Below are 17,421 nucleotides of genomic sequence, written 5' to 3'. Positions count from 1 at the left end.
GGTTGAGATTATATATCTATATATATGCTGTATGTTATTGCTGAGTATGATGTTGCGTTGATACTGCCGTTATGGAGTGTGTAGTCTGGTTGGGGTGATTTGATGCGTCATTTACTTAACATTACTTAATGTTGTATAATGCCTGTTATATTGATCGAGGAACTCACCCTTACACTATTTTTCAGGTAACCAGCTATGAGTGCATAGAAGTTAATGCTTGGAGTCTAGAGTAGTCTCCTAAGGGGTCATGCTCTGATAGATGTAACATCGGGATGGGATGTTTGAATATGTTTGATTTTGTTGTTGATCAACTTTACATGTAAAGTGGTACATGATTTAAATGTTGATTTTTAGTATCCGCTGCGAATTATGCAAAGAACTTTATTTGGATTAAATAAATGAGCATGACAGGTTATTTTGATGAATGTTGTGAAATAATTGTGTGACACCCTTCGGGGCATAATTACTCTGATTAATGTGTTATTATTTTTAATTAAATATTTTGGGGTATTTAGAAGGGTGTTACACTTTAGTTGCTTTTAGTTCCTTGTGAACTTTTGCTTTGCTTTGCTTGTATAAGCAATTTGCATTGAGGTATGTCTCTCTTACTTCATGTAGTCTGGAAGACCTGGCCTGTTACTTGGCCAGGCAACTGTCTGAAGCCCTCCTTAAGAGGCAATGTTTGTGGATGTTTAACTTTGTCCTTGCATAGAGTCAAAGACCTCAATGAGGCAATTGGTGGAAGGTAGGGATATGCAATCTATCCCCCACTATTCAGTGTGTCATCCGCTTTGCTCACACCACTGTGTTGATGCATTGCAGATACAAACCCAAGATCTTGTACAATTGTACAGTTGAGTCAGTTTTAATGTGTAGAAGGGTTCCCACTTTCTGAACCCACACATTCTTGTCTTGAGCTCTCCCAGGCCAGGGATAAGAGCTGTGAGGTCTCATCCTCACTTCATCCTTTCATCTGCTTCACCTTAGCCCCTCAATGGCAAGGTTAAGAGCAACATTCACCCAGTTCCAGAGGTTTGTTTGTTGAGGTTGATATGACCCCTTGACTAAAACCTAACCCTTGTTTGAGCCACTTGTTTGTGTATAGCGTGTGCTATCTGTGCTTGTAGGATTGTTTGACTTGCTTCCTGTGCAAGATAGGATAGTTTGACTTGCTTCCTGTGCAAGTTAGGATAGTTTGACTTGCTTCCTGTGCAAGTTAGGATTAGTTTAGACTTGCTTCCTGTGCAAGTTAGGTTTTGCTTGGCTTGCTTCCTGTGCAAGTTAAGTGTGTGTGGCTTGCTCCCTGTGTGAGCCATACTTAGGATAGGTTGGTCCTTGTGCCATTTAGCTAGAAACCATAACTTAGGGTTGATTTTGCATGACAACATCTAGGCTCGAGTCGTAGTCTCCCTAGAGTTGTGTCTCCCTCTGTTATCTGGTTAGGCTAGACCTTTGTCCCTGCGTAGGGGAACTACATCGCCCTGATCTTCACACCAGATGAAGTATGTAGGCAGGAGATTGAGCTGATCTCTCCGGGCGCCTTTTCTTTTTTTGTGTGTGTTGTCTGACCTTTGCTAGGCTCGAGTCCCTGACTCCTTAGCATTTGCTGTCTGTCTGTTTGTTTGTGTTCGACAGTTGTAGGCTGAGTCCCGGACTCCCTATCTATCTGTTGTGTTGTTTAGGTTCGGATGCTGATATAAGCCCAGTAATTGGCATTCAGGCTCCATGTTTGCCTCCTTGCGTGTGTTTTAGGTTCGGATGCTGACATAAGTCCAGAGATTGGCAGTCGGGCTCCATGTTTGCCTTTGCCTTTGTTTGTTTGTGTGTGTGTCAGCCGAGCTACGAATGCTCTGATTCTTCTCTCGTCCGAGAAGATACGTATGCATAGGATGCGATATCCTAGCGAGCATGTTTTGTCTCCCCAGTCCGAACTACTTGGACTCTGATGTCTATGCCTGATAGACTAAGTAGGCCCAGGATGCGACATCCTGCCGAGTTCAGTTTCAGTCAGTCTCTTTCCTTTCTTTCAGCCAGTGTGTGTGTGAATATTTGAGCAGTGTTTAGCAACCAATTTCCTTTCTAGTGTGCGTGGATCCCGTAGAGTACTACGGATGCGTAGGGGTGCTAATACCTTCCCTTCGCATAACCGACTCCCGAACCCATTCTCTTTGGTCGCGAGACCATGCTTTTTTCTAGGTTTACTCTGAGCGTTTCCTTTCCCTCTTTTGGGATAAATAACGCACGGTGGCGGCTCTGTTGTTCTTTCTTTTCCCGCCGGTTTTTCGCGCGATGCGACAGCTGGCGACTCTGCTGGGGATAAAGAGAAGTTGACCTGTGCTGGTCCATCTTCCCTGAGCGAGTCTCTCCTAGCGCTCTCTAGGATAGGTTTTGGTTGCTTTGTGCTGTTATTTATTGCATTCATTGTATATATGTGCATTTACTGTTTGCATTTATTGTTTGCATTAATGTTTGCATTCATATTCATCTGTTCACCTGGCCGGTTGTCTGTTTCTCTCTGTTGGGGTGGGAGTTACTTGAGGTAAAAGGCCCAATACCCAGGCTATGAGTGAAATCTAGGAAACTTAGGAATAGAGTGATTCATGGGAAGCGGGTGGTATTGCGCCACTTAGCGGAACATTGATATCACGAGCAGTTCAGACCCTGGTGGGATATTATCGGTGCATACATCGGGTGTGCACAGGATGATATTCTGCGAAAGGTTATTTATGCTGCGTTTCTCTCGACCTTACCCTGGCCTAGACGACACCCGTGAGTGGGGAGGGAATGATCATTATTACAGGTACAGTTGGTGACTCCCAGTACTGATGGTGACTATGAATTCTGGACATATGTTTCTGGACGCCGGAGGTTTGACCCTGGTATTGATCAGAGGGTTCCGTTTATTTCGGATCCCTGGGCTGAATTTGAGGATACTCGCTCAGATGGTGACTCAGTTCTCCAGACGTGGGTTCAGATGCCAGCTCCTCAGATGACTTTGGGGTTTCAGATGGTTCCTCAGATGCCAGTTCCTGCCAGTCTTGGCTCCATCATTTGCATCATAGCATGTTTACTTTCCAAAAAATAGTAATGCATGAAAAAAGTTAACTCGCATACGCATATCCTTTATCAGGATCATTCATGACAAAATAGTACCCATATCATGCATATCATGCATATCACACATATCATGCACATAACATCCTTGCATTGCAGACGTGTTTGGGAGAGACTTCTCACTTCGGTTCCTGACTGAGAGAGGATTGCTGACCGCCGACCGCATCGTTACTCAACCAGATTGAATCAATAGAGGAGTATGGATCAGGTTCAGACTGAGTTAGCTGAGATGAGGGCAAACATGGCCCAGTTTATGACGATGATGCAAGGAGTTGTTCAGGGGCAAGAGGAGCTGCGTGCTTTAGCCCAGAGACTGGGAGCCGTGATTCCACCAGTCCACCGTGCTCCACCGGTGGATGTACCCGTTCATGAGAATGCTGCTGTCACTATTCTCGTCAATGATTATGCCGTGGGTGATGAATTGAAGGGGATCAGAATCAGAGAACAGCCTCTTGCTGCAGAGACTGTTAATGTCAAAGCAACCCGCGCCTCAGTTCGCCATCCTGGCTCTTCAAGTTCTTCCGGTTCTAAGAAGACATACTCTGGGGCACCCAAAAGGGGAGAGATTGAAACAAATGTTGTGCACCGTCGGAGGAGCACAGACAGAGGACAGTATCGTCAGGCTGCTGCTGTGACTATTCCAGCAACTCAACCTCAACAACAGCAGAGAAGGCCAACTCAGCAATATCAGCATCAGCAACATCATCCTCAGCAGCAGGTTTCCCAGCAAGCCAGTACAAGTAATGAGAGGAAGAAGATCATTTTTGATCCAGTCCCCATGTCCTACGCCGAACTGTATCCCTCTCTGTTAGAGCGGAACTTGATTACATCCAGAGACCCGCCGGCTATACCCGTCAACCCTCGATGGTGGTATAGGCCTGATCAGCATTGTGTGTATCACTCAGGTGCTCCTGGTCATGATGTGGATAGTTGTTTCCAGATGAAGATGAAGGTTCAAGACCTTGTAAGGTCAGGTATTCTGATCTTGGAGGACTTGGGTCCCCGTGATAATCAAGCTTGAAGATAACAAGTCCTGGGCTGGCGCCGACTTTTTCTTCAGAAGGGTTGTTCAGAAAACAGAAGCTGCTGATGCAAAGGATACTGACAGTTGTCATCCCTGGAGGGATCTATCACAATTGGGTCACTGTGGGCGTTCCTACAGTTGTTCATAAGTCTTTGTAACAATCACTTTGTTTAAAAACCCTTCTCCCATGCCAAAAGGAGAAGTGATGACATTGTTGGCAATATTTTGTGCAATGATATTTTCATTCAAATAAACTCATGCTAAAACATTTGTGTTTCCAATTATTTTCCCTTCTTGCTTTTTGCATGAAATTGGTGATCACCAAAAAACCTTAAAACGCAAGAATAAAAGCAATCTTTTCATCTGCATAACGATTGTCTTGTTTGTTTTTCAAAGAGCTTTTCATATCAAAATCTTTATGCAGGTTGTTTCTCAAACCCATTGAACATAGTGATCGGACGTCATCTCCCAATTTTGAATTCCCTGTATTCGAAGCGGACGAAGATGATGTTGAAGGGATTCCTGACGAGATTTCCCGACTTCTTGAGCAAGAAAAGAAGATCACTCAGCTACATCTCGAGAATCAGCAGAACAGCCAACTGGGGCATTATCAAAAAAAAAGAAAAAAAAAAGAAGAAAGAAGAGGGTGCAAAATCAAAAGAGATCAAAAGAAGTCAAAAGAAATAAAAAGAAAGAAAAAACAAAAGAGAAATAGCACCCTCAAAGTCCCAAGTTGACCGATGCTGAGTTCAATCAAAATCAAAGAGATCAGCTGCCATGTGTCATGGTCAGTCATATCAGCAGAGAGTGAAGAAAGCATTCGACCAGAAGATCAAGCCTCGTGTGTTCCGAGGGACCCTGTGCTCAAGAAAGTCTTGTCTTTCGTGCCCGATTCCAGGGGCAAGTGAACCCCAAGCTATGAAAGTCCATGTGTTGTCAAGAGAGCCTTTTCAGGCAGTGCTTTAACGCTCACATCAATGGATGAAGAGGTTCACTCGTCCTGTGAATTCCGATGCAGTCAAGAAATGCTTCGCCTAAAACAAAAACAAAAAAGCAAAAGCTCGCTAAGTCGAACACCCCAAAGGGCGACTTAGGCAAAAAGGAGCGTCTCGGTGGATTGAAAACCCGAAAGGGCGATCCAGGCAAAAGTTAGAGACATTGAAAAAAGAATTTGCATCCCGCTAGATTGGACACCTCACACTGGGGCAATCTAGGCAAAATTAGGGATTTGGCAAGTAACTGCATCTTGACAAGACTGTGTTGTACATTTGTCATCCGTCAGGGATTCTCGATTCGTCGTCGACTGAAGCTCTGAATACATCGAAAATTCAGAATGGTAGAGGAAAGGTCATTATGTTCAATGTAGCCCTCTCCAATATATATCACCAATTTCAAACTTGTACAGATCCATGGAGTCTCGCCCTTTGCAGACTACCATTCCATCACATCAATTTGAGCTTTTATCCAATTATTTGCATTCTTATTTGTTTCAATTCAACAAATGTTTTGCATGTTTTAATTGATAAAGTATCATTGTTTTCAAAATAAACAAATTTTTCAAAAAAATTGTTCTTAAACAAAGTGAACCTTGACAATGATGGAAAGATACTTAGGAGACCCACAGTGCTCTCCCGGGGGTGGTATGATTACCAACAGGCAAGACAATTGTTCGTATCTCAAGCGTGACTGTATCTTTGTCCTACAGAACCTCGTATGGTCTCTCCTCAGTGAAGTTGCCCGACGCAGTGTTGTTTGAAGATGTTCATCTTCATGTCCCCAGTAGTGCAACATTTCTCCCTCCAAGTCCCTATTAGTTATATTGTGGGGCATCCCCAGTAGAGTGCTGTTTGAGCCTTATCATGGGGCATACCTGGGGCACGTTTTTATCTGACGATCTCTTGTGCAGAGCCTGATTAGGGGCAACAAGACGATGAAGGTTACGACGCTGATCCGGGAAAATTAATCAAGAAGACCCTTCAAAGTCTGATGATTGGAAAGTATGTATAAATCCCAAGAGGTCAACCTCCGTGAAGTACGAACGAGTTGGGAATACAAGATGATGGAGCAGAAAAGTCCAGAAGAGTCTGGGAGTTCTTAAAAGTGGAAAGTCAGCACTATGGGTGGATGATGGATACTAGTGTTCGACGAGTCGACCGACATCCCTGTCAAACAAGTTGTATCTCCCCAGAGGATTGAGAGTGTGATCTCCCTGGCAGATTCGAGATCGTTGTCTCCTCAGCAAGCCTGAAGGTTATCACGTCCCCAACCCAAGTCAGTATTGAAGCTATCAGAGTTATTTCCCCTGCAGAGATGCCTGTAGACAGTACCTTCTTTCCCCAGCAGGTCTGAGGATTGTTTATCCCCAGCAGGCTTATGCTTGCAAATTTCCCCAGTTGAGAATCCCCGCTGAGCGCCTGGCAGTTATTTTCCCCGGGAGCACCCCAGTGAAGTCTATCAGTAGACTGTTGGTGTGTTCCCCAACAATTGGTTTTATGATGCTATTATCTCCAGTATGGCCGTGAGTGCTTATCCCAAGCAGGTTTGTGGGAATTCATCTCCAGTATGACATGACGTGTCATCATCCTCAACAGAGTTGTCACTCTCACCACTATGGTTTTTCTCTCCAGCAGAATGGTTGGTTTTTCCTCAGCAAGTTCCCCGAGTGGAGCGGGTCTCATGAAATACATCTCCAGCAGTGATTCTCTTACATATGGATTGGTTGGGTCGTCCCTAATGGAGTAGCATTTATTTCTCCAGCAGAGTTCATCCTACCAGTGGATTGGACGGGTTTCTGTAGTAGACTGATATCTGCATCCCCAGCTGAGTTGATTCTACCCATGGATCGCGTGGGTTATCCCTAGCAGAGTCACAGACGTTCTCCAAAGCAGGGTTTATCCTATCTGAAGATTGGTTGAGTCTTCCTCCCAGTGAAGCCGATTTACCATTCCCTAGCACAGTTCCTGGAGTTCCCCGGTGTTGTCTCTGAAGGAGACGTGTGTTTATGCATTCAGCATTTAGATAAGCATAGCATATTGCATCATTAGTGCATAGCATTTCCATGATCATGGGGCATTGTGTAAAACAAGAAAAACTCATGCATCAACATTGCAAGCATATCCATTAGCCCTAGGCCGTGGCGACCAGCCAAGATTGGGTTGTTGGAGAGAGTTTAGCATCGCGCCACTGGATCGGCTTCAGAATTGGGTTCATCAACATGGTCGAGAGGTTGGTGTTTTCCGAACAAGTGATTCCTCGGTCGAGTGGGTATCCCCATCAGTGTTACTCCCAATTGTTAGCATCTTGCCAGCTTGGATCTTTTTTCCTTAAGCAGATATGGGTGTGTCTGATCTCTCCATGTAGAGTCTACCCCTTAAGCAGAAAGTGTCAATCTTTTCCTGCCATTTCCCCACTGAGATACATCCTCGTGGATGACGGTTGCTTCCGTTCCCTCCCTAATGGGATGGGTTTTCCCTATTGAGTTCTTTCCTCATTAGGATGAGTCTTGATTCAGTCTGCCTTTTTGGATCGATCCTAAATTGGCTTCTTGTTGACTATCTCTTGTGCTGCCCTGGGGCATAAATGAATAGTCGCTCACTAACCGACACTCATTCATCTTATCCTCAGCGGAATTTGTTTGGCCTCTACCCACAACCCGGTAGTTGTAAGTCCTATCTTTGTGGTTTTCTACCCACTAGCTGGTAGTTGTAAAATCCCACTTTCATCCCCTTGTTGGAGTTGACCGTTTGTGCTCATCCTATGGATGACTGGTTACTTTTCCGTGGTTTTCTGCCTACAAACCGGTAGATGTAATCCCCTCTTTGTGGTATTAATGGTCTTGTCCCCTTTGGATACTTGCCTTGATCAAGCAGTATTGTCCCCATTGGGTCTTCCCCTTCTTTTTGGATGCTTGCTCCGAATGAGCAGCTTTATCCCCTGTTGATTGGTCATCTTTTGCATACCTAGTCTGGTACCCAGATGCCTTTCTTTTTGGTCGATTATTCATTTAACAACCTACAACCCGGTTATGGATAATCTTCCATGCGAGTGTATTATCTACGTTTTGACGGCTATAGATAATATGTACTTATGACTTTCCGGTATTCAGACCGAAGGAGTTTCCGACGATCAGGTCGATGTACTCATGGCACAAGGCCAACTTTCCGGTATTCAGACCGAAGGAGTTTCCGACGATCAGGTCGATGTACTCATGGCACAAGGCCAATTTTCCGGTATTCAGACCGAAGAAGTTTCCTCCTCTCCGTTGGTGTCGATAAACGTCGAGTTTTTCCCGATCATCCGTTGATGATTTGGTTGTGTCCTCCTTCCCAAGTGAAGTATTCTCCTCTCCGTTGGTGTCGATAAACGTCGAGTTTTTCCCGATCATCCGTTGATGATTTGGTTGTGTCCTCCTTCCCAAGTGAAGTATTCTCCTCTCCGTTGGTGTCGATAAACGTCGAGTTTTTCCCGATCATCCGTTGATGATTTGGTTGTGTTCACTCTCCCCAGTAGAGTATTCTCCTCTCCGTTGGTGTCGATAAACGTCGAGTTTTTCCCAATCATCCGTTGATGATTTGGTTGTGTTCACTCTCCCCAGAGATTCCTCCTCTCCGTTGGTGTCGATAAACGTCGAGTTTTTCCTATTTGTCCTATGACGTCTAGTTGTACCTGTCCCCATGTGGACTTGCCTCTCCGTTGGTTTCGATAAACGACGAGTTTTTCCCAGTCGCCCGTTGACGTCTGGTTGTGTTTCTCTCATTCCCATTCATCTGTAAATGTCTGGTCGATCTTTTTGGTGTCTGTAAACATCATCTTTCGATGTCTGTAAACGTCGAGTCTTCCCATTCATCAGTAAATGTCTGGTCGATCTTTTTGGTGTCTGTAAACATCATCTTTCGATGTCTGTAAACGTCGAGTATTCCCATTCATCTGTAAATGTCTGGTCGATCCTTTTGGTGTCTGTAAACATCATCTTCCGATGTCTGTAAACGTCGAGTTTTCTCCCATTCATCCGTTGATGTCTGGTCGAGTCTCCCCAGTCATTCATTAATGTCTGGTTACCTCTCCGTTGGTTTCGATAAACGTCGAGTTTTTCCTGGTCGTCCCCAGTTGGTTACCTCTCCGTTGGTTTCGATAAACGTCGAGTTTTTCCTGGTCGTCCCCAGTTGGTTACCTCTCCGTTGGTTTCGATAAACGTCGAGTTTTTCCTGGTCGTCCCCAGTTGGTTACCTCTCCGTTGGTTTCGATAAACGTCGAGTTTTTCCTGGTCATCCCCAGTTGGTTACCTCTCCGTTGGTTTCGATAAACGTCGAGTTTTTCCTGGTCGTCCCCAGTTGGTTACCTCTCCGTTGGTCTTGGTAAACGTTGAGTTTTTCCCATTTCGTCCGTTGACGTATGGTTGTATCTCTTCCAGTCATTCATTAATATCTGGTTACCTCTCCGTTGGTCTTGGTAAACGTCGAGTTTTTCCTAGTTGTCCGTTGGCATCTAGTTGTGATTTCTATTCCCATTCGTCATCGTTGTGATGTCTGGATGTGGCCATACCCATTGAAAACCAAAAAACAAAACAAAATACCCAGTAATAAATATCAAATCCCAGTGGACGTTTCCATTGGTGGATCCCTGTATTGTGCAAATTCTACGGTTCTTTGGTATTCAATCCCTGTTTACCCTGAAAGTCTGACAGCCGTTGCTCTCATCCATTCGGGTTCCCAGCTGATTGAATAGGGGCAGCTGTAGCACCTCAAATTTGCACCTATCATCATGCATACATTTTCACATTAGGTCATGGCATATCATGATCCATTGCATAGCATTGGCATTGTCCCTCAGTTGCCTCAAGAGCAAGCAATCAGAAATTAGGTCAAGCTAATCTCCTGATCAGTCAACCAAGCAAGCAAAGGAATTTTTCATTGAACCAAGGCCTTGGGGTTTGTCCAACAAGTTCACATGACTTGGGGATCCATTTGAAGTATTTTGGTCAAGGATTGAAGGCTCAGAGGTCATCAGTTCATACACAGACAGTCAAAAACCCTAAAAAAGTCAACTGTCAGTCAAGGCAATGGTTGGTGGTCATTCTTGTGGAATTTGGGCACCATGGTCAATAATCAAGAGTTCATAAAACTTGGGACATCATTTGAAGTCAAGTTCTCAAGGAATTAGGGTTTTGAAGTCATCAGTCAATGCACAATCAATCAGAAACCCTAAAAGTCAACTGTTGGTCAACTGTCCATTTAATCAGTGATTTGATGATTGGAATTGGTTTGTGAGAGTTCATTCATGTCCAAATAGTCATCATATATCATGCCAAACACCATCATGGAAGAATTTGAAGCCAGATCATGAATTTCCCAAAATGGAAACTGGGCCTGTAACTGAAACTTACTAAAAATGGAAAGTTTTGATCCTCAAACTTACATCATGATACAAGCCTCAAATGAATTTTTGCCCAACATGAAAGTTGAAGATCTTGTTCTCCCATTTCCAAAAAGTCCTAGAACTCTCAATTCCCATGTGTGGTTGGCAAGTTATGATCGAATCGATTTCAGAAAATCTTGAACTTCAAAGGGCCATATCTCTCAAACCGTTTGGCCAATTTTTGTGGGGTTTTTTCCTACAAGTCACATTTGATCCCCTCTTTCCAAAAATATAAATTTCGTGAGCCAAAACTTCACCAATCAAAATGGCATATTTTGACCTTTTTCATTTAAATGCAAGTTTGACCAAGAGTTGACTTTTTGATTTAAACATTTTTTCAATATTTGGCCAATTGGAACAGCTCATAAATGTCATTTAGAGTGTGTTTGCAAGCTCAAATTATGCAGCACATGTGAATCTTACTTGGTTACTTGAATTATAAGAAAGGTACAAATGCACCATACTTGTCTATGCTTCCACCATGCCTTGCCTTGTACCTCAAAAGAACAGCATTGTGCATCATTTTTTCTGTCATTTGTGAACCTAATTAGCAGCCTAAACCAACAACAATAGAAGGCCATGCTTGCTTACTTGAGATTAGGGGGAAAAGGACAAATGCTACCATACTTCCAACAATAATTTGTATTGTCCATAGCAGATTTTTCATCCACCATTTTGCTGTCAAGGGCAAGGGCATTAGCAGCAGCATGGCATACGACTCACTCATGTTGACTCTCTCCTACTGGCATTCCTATTTTTCTGCCAAGAACAACCATACCCTCCTGCATTTCCTGTCATGAAAGGGCTGCTAGCAGCATACCACCATACTGCAGCAGAAAATCATGGATGCACAATGCCCTCACCTTGCTATTTGCTGTCAAAACAAAAAGAACCAAATCCTCTAAAATACACTTCCCTCAAATCTCACCTTGGCTTTGGCATTCCTATTTTTCTGTCAACAGACATAGCAAGACTAAGCTGAGCTAACCAACAAAATCAATTGCCTACAGCGTTCTAAAACCTCACCTTGCATTGTGTTTCCAAAAAAAACCCTGCAGCAGCACAACCTGACCTGCCTTGCCTTGCTCAATGTTCTTTCACTCAAAACCTCATTTGGCCATTGGACCATTTTTGAAAACCCTACAGTATCCAACAGCATAGGGTAAAAGAACCTGTCATGGGACCAACCTTGCTTTGCACTTTCAAAAGTCTGTCCTAAAATGCAAAGAGCTGAAGCCTTGGTTGTTTCACCACCATTTTCATCATGCAGCCAAGCCAACAGAACTGCATTGATTCATACTCATAAGAGGTGACCTTGCTTGCTTGGCATTTATCAAGAAGCTGTCCAAAACACTAAGGAACCAAACCTGGCCCTGCTTGAGACACCATATTCTCCATCATTTTTTCTGTCATGAGAAACTAAGAGCAGCCATACCAGCCAAGCCATGAGACTGCCAACAGAACTGCATTCATTTTCTCAAACATGATCTCACTTGCATTTTCTACAAGACCTGTCAAAACTTCCAAAAAGACCAAGTTTGCCTTTGCCAAAGAGCAACATAAAACAGCATATCATGGTCATCTTCTGTCATGTTAAACACTAGTAGCCCTATCACAACCAACTTCACATTTATACACACTTCACTTGTTGGCCAAGGTCATTTGCTGTCCAAACACATAGCTTCAAAATAACCAAAGACCCTGCCACAAGTGGCAGGCCAAAAACAAACCTTCACTTATTTTTCCAACCAAAGCCCTTGCTCACTTGGCCATTGTTCTGTCAAAAACACAACAAACTGAGCAGCATGATCTAACCTGCCTTTGCCTTACCACCAGAAACAGCTTCCAATAGCCATTGCCTTTAAACCAACCTCTCATTCATCTTCAAAAGACAACCTCTTCTTGCACTTCTTCAAGACCTATTCAAAAACACCAAGTGAGGTAACCTAACTCTGGCCTGGCTTTAAACAAGGAACATCAAACAATTGCATTTCCTGTCAAACCCTGCATTAGCAGACCAGCAAAAATTCTCAAACCTCACCCTTGCTATGCATTTCATTTTGCTGCCACAAACAACATAGAACTCTTAAAGATTACCTGCCATGAAAAAACCAGTAGCATTCTAAAACCTCACCTGGCCATTTTGCTTTGCATCTTCAAAAAACCAACTAGCCAACAAACCAACATAACAAGGCCTAACTCACCTTGCTGCTTTGGCATTCCTAATCCTTCTGTCCAGACACAAAGGAACCAACATTGCCTTGCCACCAAAAAACACAAAATTCACTTCACTTGGCCATTCCTCTAAACCAGTCAACAAACTATTGAACAAAACCAAGCCTTGCATTTGGAACCATGCTATTATCATCCAACACAACAAAACCTTGTACTCTAAAACTCCATCTTGCATTTTTCAACTTCATGTCCAAAAACATCAAAGAGGTTGAACATTGAATTTCACTCCAAGCATCCACAAGGCACAAGAACTTCATCATTCATCATCAGGAGGGCCATTGAGCAACTGTTGCACTTCAATAATATCAAACAACCTCAAGAACACAAACTTCCCTTCAAAAAAGGTATGGATTCGACCCTCCCATTTTCTCAAATTGACATATACTTTGGAAAGGTCTTTCAATGCTGAGCATCATGATGCTTTCCTTTTTGAAAATAGTTGCTTATTCATGAAGATATGTTGAGATAAAGTTTGGTGCATGAAAATGTTTCCTTTGATTTCTTGCTGTGCAGTTCAAATTAACGAAAATAGGGTTTGGATTGTTGTTGTATGTTGTTTAATGATTACAATGGTATGCTCAATTGGCATTTTTGGGGAGAAATTAAGAAATTCGAATTTGGGGATGATGATGAACATAAACCCTAGTTTCCCAACTTATTTTTCCAGAATTTTTCACATTCACACGTGCATGGCCTCTTTCAACTCACCAACCAATGAAAACATTTCATTTTGTGCCCAAAACGACTGTGTTTGGTTAAGTGAATCAGAGAATTACAAAAATGCCATTTTCTCAATATAAATTCAATTAATTTCTTCACTTTGATTACCAATCTTCCAAAATTCATAACTTGCTCATTTTTGATCCAATTTGAATGGGATTTTTCGTGTTGTGTTCATCATGATCTCTACTTTTTTATCATAATTTTTCCAGAATTTTTGGATGAGTGGTTTTTAAATGGCCTTAGGGTTTGTGACATGTGACCAAATTTTGTACATTTTGCCAAATCAATTGTGAAATGATGAGAATGTGTCCAATGGCTCCCAAATTTTTTGTGCTTAAACTAGACACATTCATGGTGATTTTGGTGTAGAGTTTGTGAATTTATCATTTGTGGTTTGTAAGATATGATTTTTTGAATTAGGGTGTGACAATTTGTGTCACACCATTGATGTCCAACTTCATGATTTTCATTACCATGCTTCCTTACATCCAAATGACCCCAAATTTTGCATGAACCTACTCTTGTATGTCTAGTTCACATGTGAATTTTCTTGGATTTATTTGAGCTATTTTCCATTTGTTTGAGATTTTCTCCCCTGCCTAGTCAATTGTTGACTTTGTGTGACACATGTTCCCATTTCATTTGTGAAATTCTCATACTTTATTAGATGGACATGAAATTTGACATGTGATGATTAGACATCTCAAGCTTTGCATTGGTGTTAATCTCATTCATTTCTCTTCTGTTTTCAATTTGATATGATTTTTTGAAGTTGACCCATGTTTGTTGACCTTCATTATGCATGCTTAAATTTGGTTTGACTTTCTGATTTTAATTGACTGCCTTCCTCTCATCAAAATGCCATGAAATTTGACATGCTTGCCATGCTAGATGTTAGGATTGAATGTGATTTATTTGGTGATTTTTGGAAAATGTTTAGATTGCTTTTGATGCAAGTCTTTTTGTTGACTTCTGTGAGCTTCTGTTTACCATGCTTTGACCTAAATGGCTCATGAAATGATGATAGTGATTGATACGGATGTGAACCCAATTGGTTGTGTTTCTTGAATGTTTAAACTTGACTTTGATTGGATATCCTTTGCTGTTTTGACTTTCTCATTCACTTTTGACCCTAGGCTTGCCCTAGAGGTCCTGTTACTCACCTTTGAGCTTGTGTTTTCAGGTTGACCATCAAATGGCCATTGAGACCAATTCTTTTGATTAAGCTTGCTCAAGTATCATTGTCTAACCTCTTTGTTTTGTAGGTGGCTTGGCTCACATGCCTTAAGCCCTGTGCCTTGCACATCCATGTGCCTCCAATTAACTGTTGGTGTCTGTTTCTGTTTGTTTTGTTTGAAGTTGCATACTAACATCTGCTTGACTGTTTCAGGTGCTTTATGTAACACCCCAATTAAACTAAGCTAATTATTTGATTTAAATTAATATTTTATTTATTAATTTAATTGAATAATTGGAAGTTTGGATTAATATTATTATTTTGGAATAATAATTATTGGGATTATTATTATTGGATTATTATTTTATAATTGGAATAAAAGTGGAAATCAGTAAAAAGGTCCCATTTGGTAAAAAGGTTATTGTTTTCACGTGAAAAGGAAAAAGAGACAGAACGTGGAAAAGGGCAAAAAGAGAACCAGAGAACGAAGGTTGAAGGAAGGAGAAGCTTGGAGCTCAGAGGCTGCCGGATTAACTCAGGTAAGGGGGGTTTATCGTTGATTGACGGGTATTATATGATAATATGTCATGGGTAGTGATAGACCTTTAATTTACCTTTGAATTGGATGATTATGATGAATTTGTGGAAATAATTGATGAACGAAATTGGGTGATAATCGAAAGAAATTCGTAGGAATTGTATGTGATAATGTCAGGAGTTGTGAAATCGAATAGGGAATGATTCGGGTTAGATGATATGAGTGATTTCTGTGTAAATTTGGACTGTGGAAGGTGAGATCGAATAGAACTCGTAGCAGGAAAAACCATAGCAGATCTGGAAATCTGGTTTCTGGTCATACGCGTATGGCACTAGGCAATACGCGTATGGGATGGCTGGTACGCGTATGGCGCTAGGCAATACGCGTATGGATGAAGAAGATGAAATTTTGAACGTAAAATGGTCTCTGGTGGTACGCGTATGGGGAAGTGATACGCGTAGCATACGCGTATGGAATTGGGCAATACGCGTATGGCTTGGTCTGGATTTAGGCAATACGCGTATGAGCATAGGCAATACGCGTATGGGCAGGATTGTGATTTCCTGTGCTGTTGTCGTGCAGTTTTTGACGGTTCAGGCTGAGTAGTGAGACTTAGCTGAGGTATGATGTAATAGGGATCAATTCCCGTTGTTTTGAGTAGTATAGTTATTAGTAGAGTGTGCTAATACTGTATTTGATTTATAGCATGTTGTGATATGCTTTTGTGATAAATGTATTGACAATATGTGTTGGTTGGTATGCATTATACTGTAAATGTATCAGTTATGTATGCATCTGTGAATAGACTGTCATATGTCTATTCTTGAGTTGTTGTTGTTGTTGCATTGCTAGGTGATTAGCATGCATAGTCTAGCCTTTGGGGCTGTAGCTAATTCCCATTGTGAGGAATTAGTGAGTCGTGGAATGTTGTTGATGCTTGCATACTAAATGAGTAGCGTGCATAGTCTAGCCTTTGGGGCTGTAGCTAATTCCCATGGTGAGGAATTAGTGAGTGAGTCATTAGATCTCAATGAGTGGGACTAGTGAGCTCAGTAGCCGTATCCAGAGGGATCGGTGAGCTTGGACTATATGTTCAAGAAGAGTCGGTACCGCATGTGTAGAGTCTCATTGCATAATGAATGTATGGCATAGCCTTTGGGGCTGTAGCTAATTCCCATTGTGAGGAATTAGTGAGTTAATCGTCGTGTTGTGTTATTGGTGTGGAGCATGGGTTGAGATTATATATCTATATATATGCTGTATGTTATTGCTGAGTATGATGTTGCGTTGATACTGCCGTTATGGAGTGTGTAGTCTGGTTGGGGTGATTTGATGCGTCATTTACTTAACATTACTTAATGTTGTATAATGCCTGTTATATTGATCGAGGAACTCACCCTTACACTATTTTTCAGGTAACCAGCTATGAGTGCATAGAAGTTAATGCTTGGAGTCTAGAGTAGTCTCCTAAGGGGTCATGCTCTGATAGATGTAACATCGGGATGGGATGTTTGAATATGTTTGATTTTGTTGTTGATCAACTTTACATGTAAAGTGGTACATGATTTAAATGTTGATTTTTAGTATCCGCTGCGAATTATGCAAAGAACTTTATTTGGATTAAATAAATGAGCATGACAGGTTATTTTGATGAATGTTGTGAAATAATTGTGTGACACCCTTCGGGGCATAATTACTCTGATTAATGTGTTATTATTTTTAATTAAATATTTTGGGGTATTTAGAAGGGTGTTACATTAGTGGTATCAGAGCATAGTCGGTCGTGTCGAGTCGTAGTTATTCTGTTTCCCCTGTACGGGATAGGTGTTGTGTAACCCTATCAGTACTTAATTGTTTAGCTTGTTTGGGTTTTCAGAATAGAGATGGCTGGAAGAGGTAGAGATGATGCTGCAATTGCTGAGGCTCTGGGTATGCTAGCTGGAGTACTTGGAGGAAATCCGAATGTTATGGGGATGGGAGCTGCTCGTCAGTTGAGTGAGTTCCAGAAGAACAATCCTCCAATGTTCAAGGGAGCATACGATCCAGATGGTGCTCAGAAGTGGTTGAAGGAGATAGAGAGGATCTTCCGAGTAACTGAGTGTGCTGATAACCAGAAGGTCAGGTTCGGTACGCATATGCTGTCGGAGGAGGCTGATGATTGGTGGGTTGCTACCCGCACTGAGTTGGAAACTGCTG

This window comes from Lathyrus oleraceus, chromosome 4 (genome assembly GCF_024323335.1).
Source record: "Lathyrus oleraceus cultivar Zhongwan6 chromosome 4, CAAS_Psat_ZW6_1.0, whole genome shotgun sequence".
In the NCBI taxonomy this organism is placed as follows: domain Eukaryota; kingdom Viridiplantae; phylum Streptophyta; class Magnoliopsida; order Fabales; family Fabaceae; genus Lathyrus; species Lathyrus oleraceus.
The sequence above is the reverse complement of the archived record's forward strand: the minus strand, read 5'-3'. Positions refer to the sequence as shown.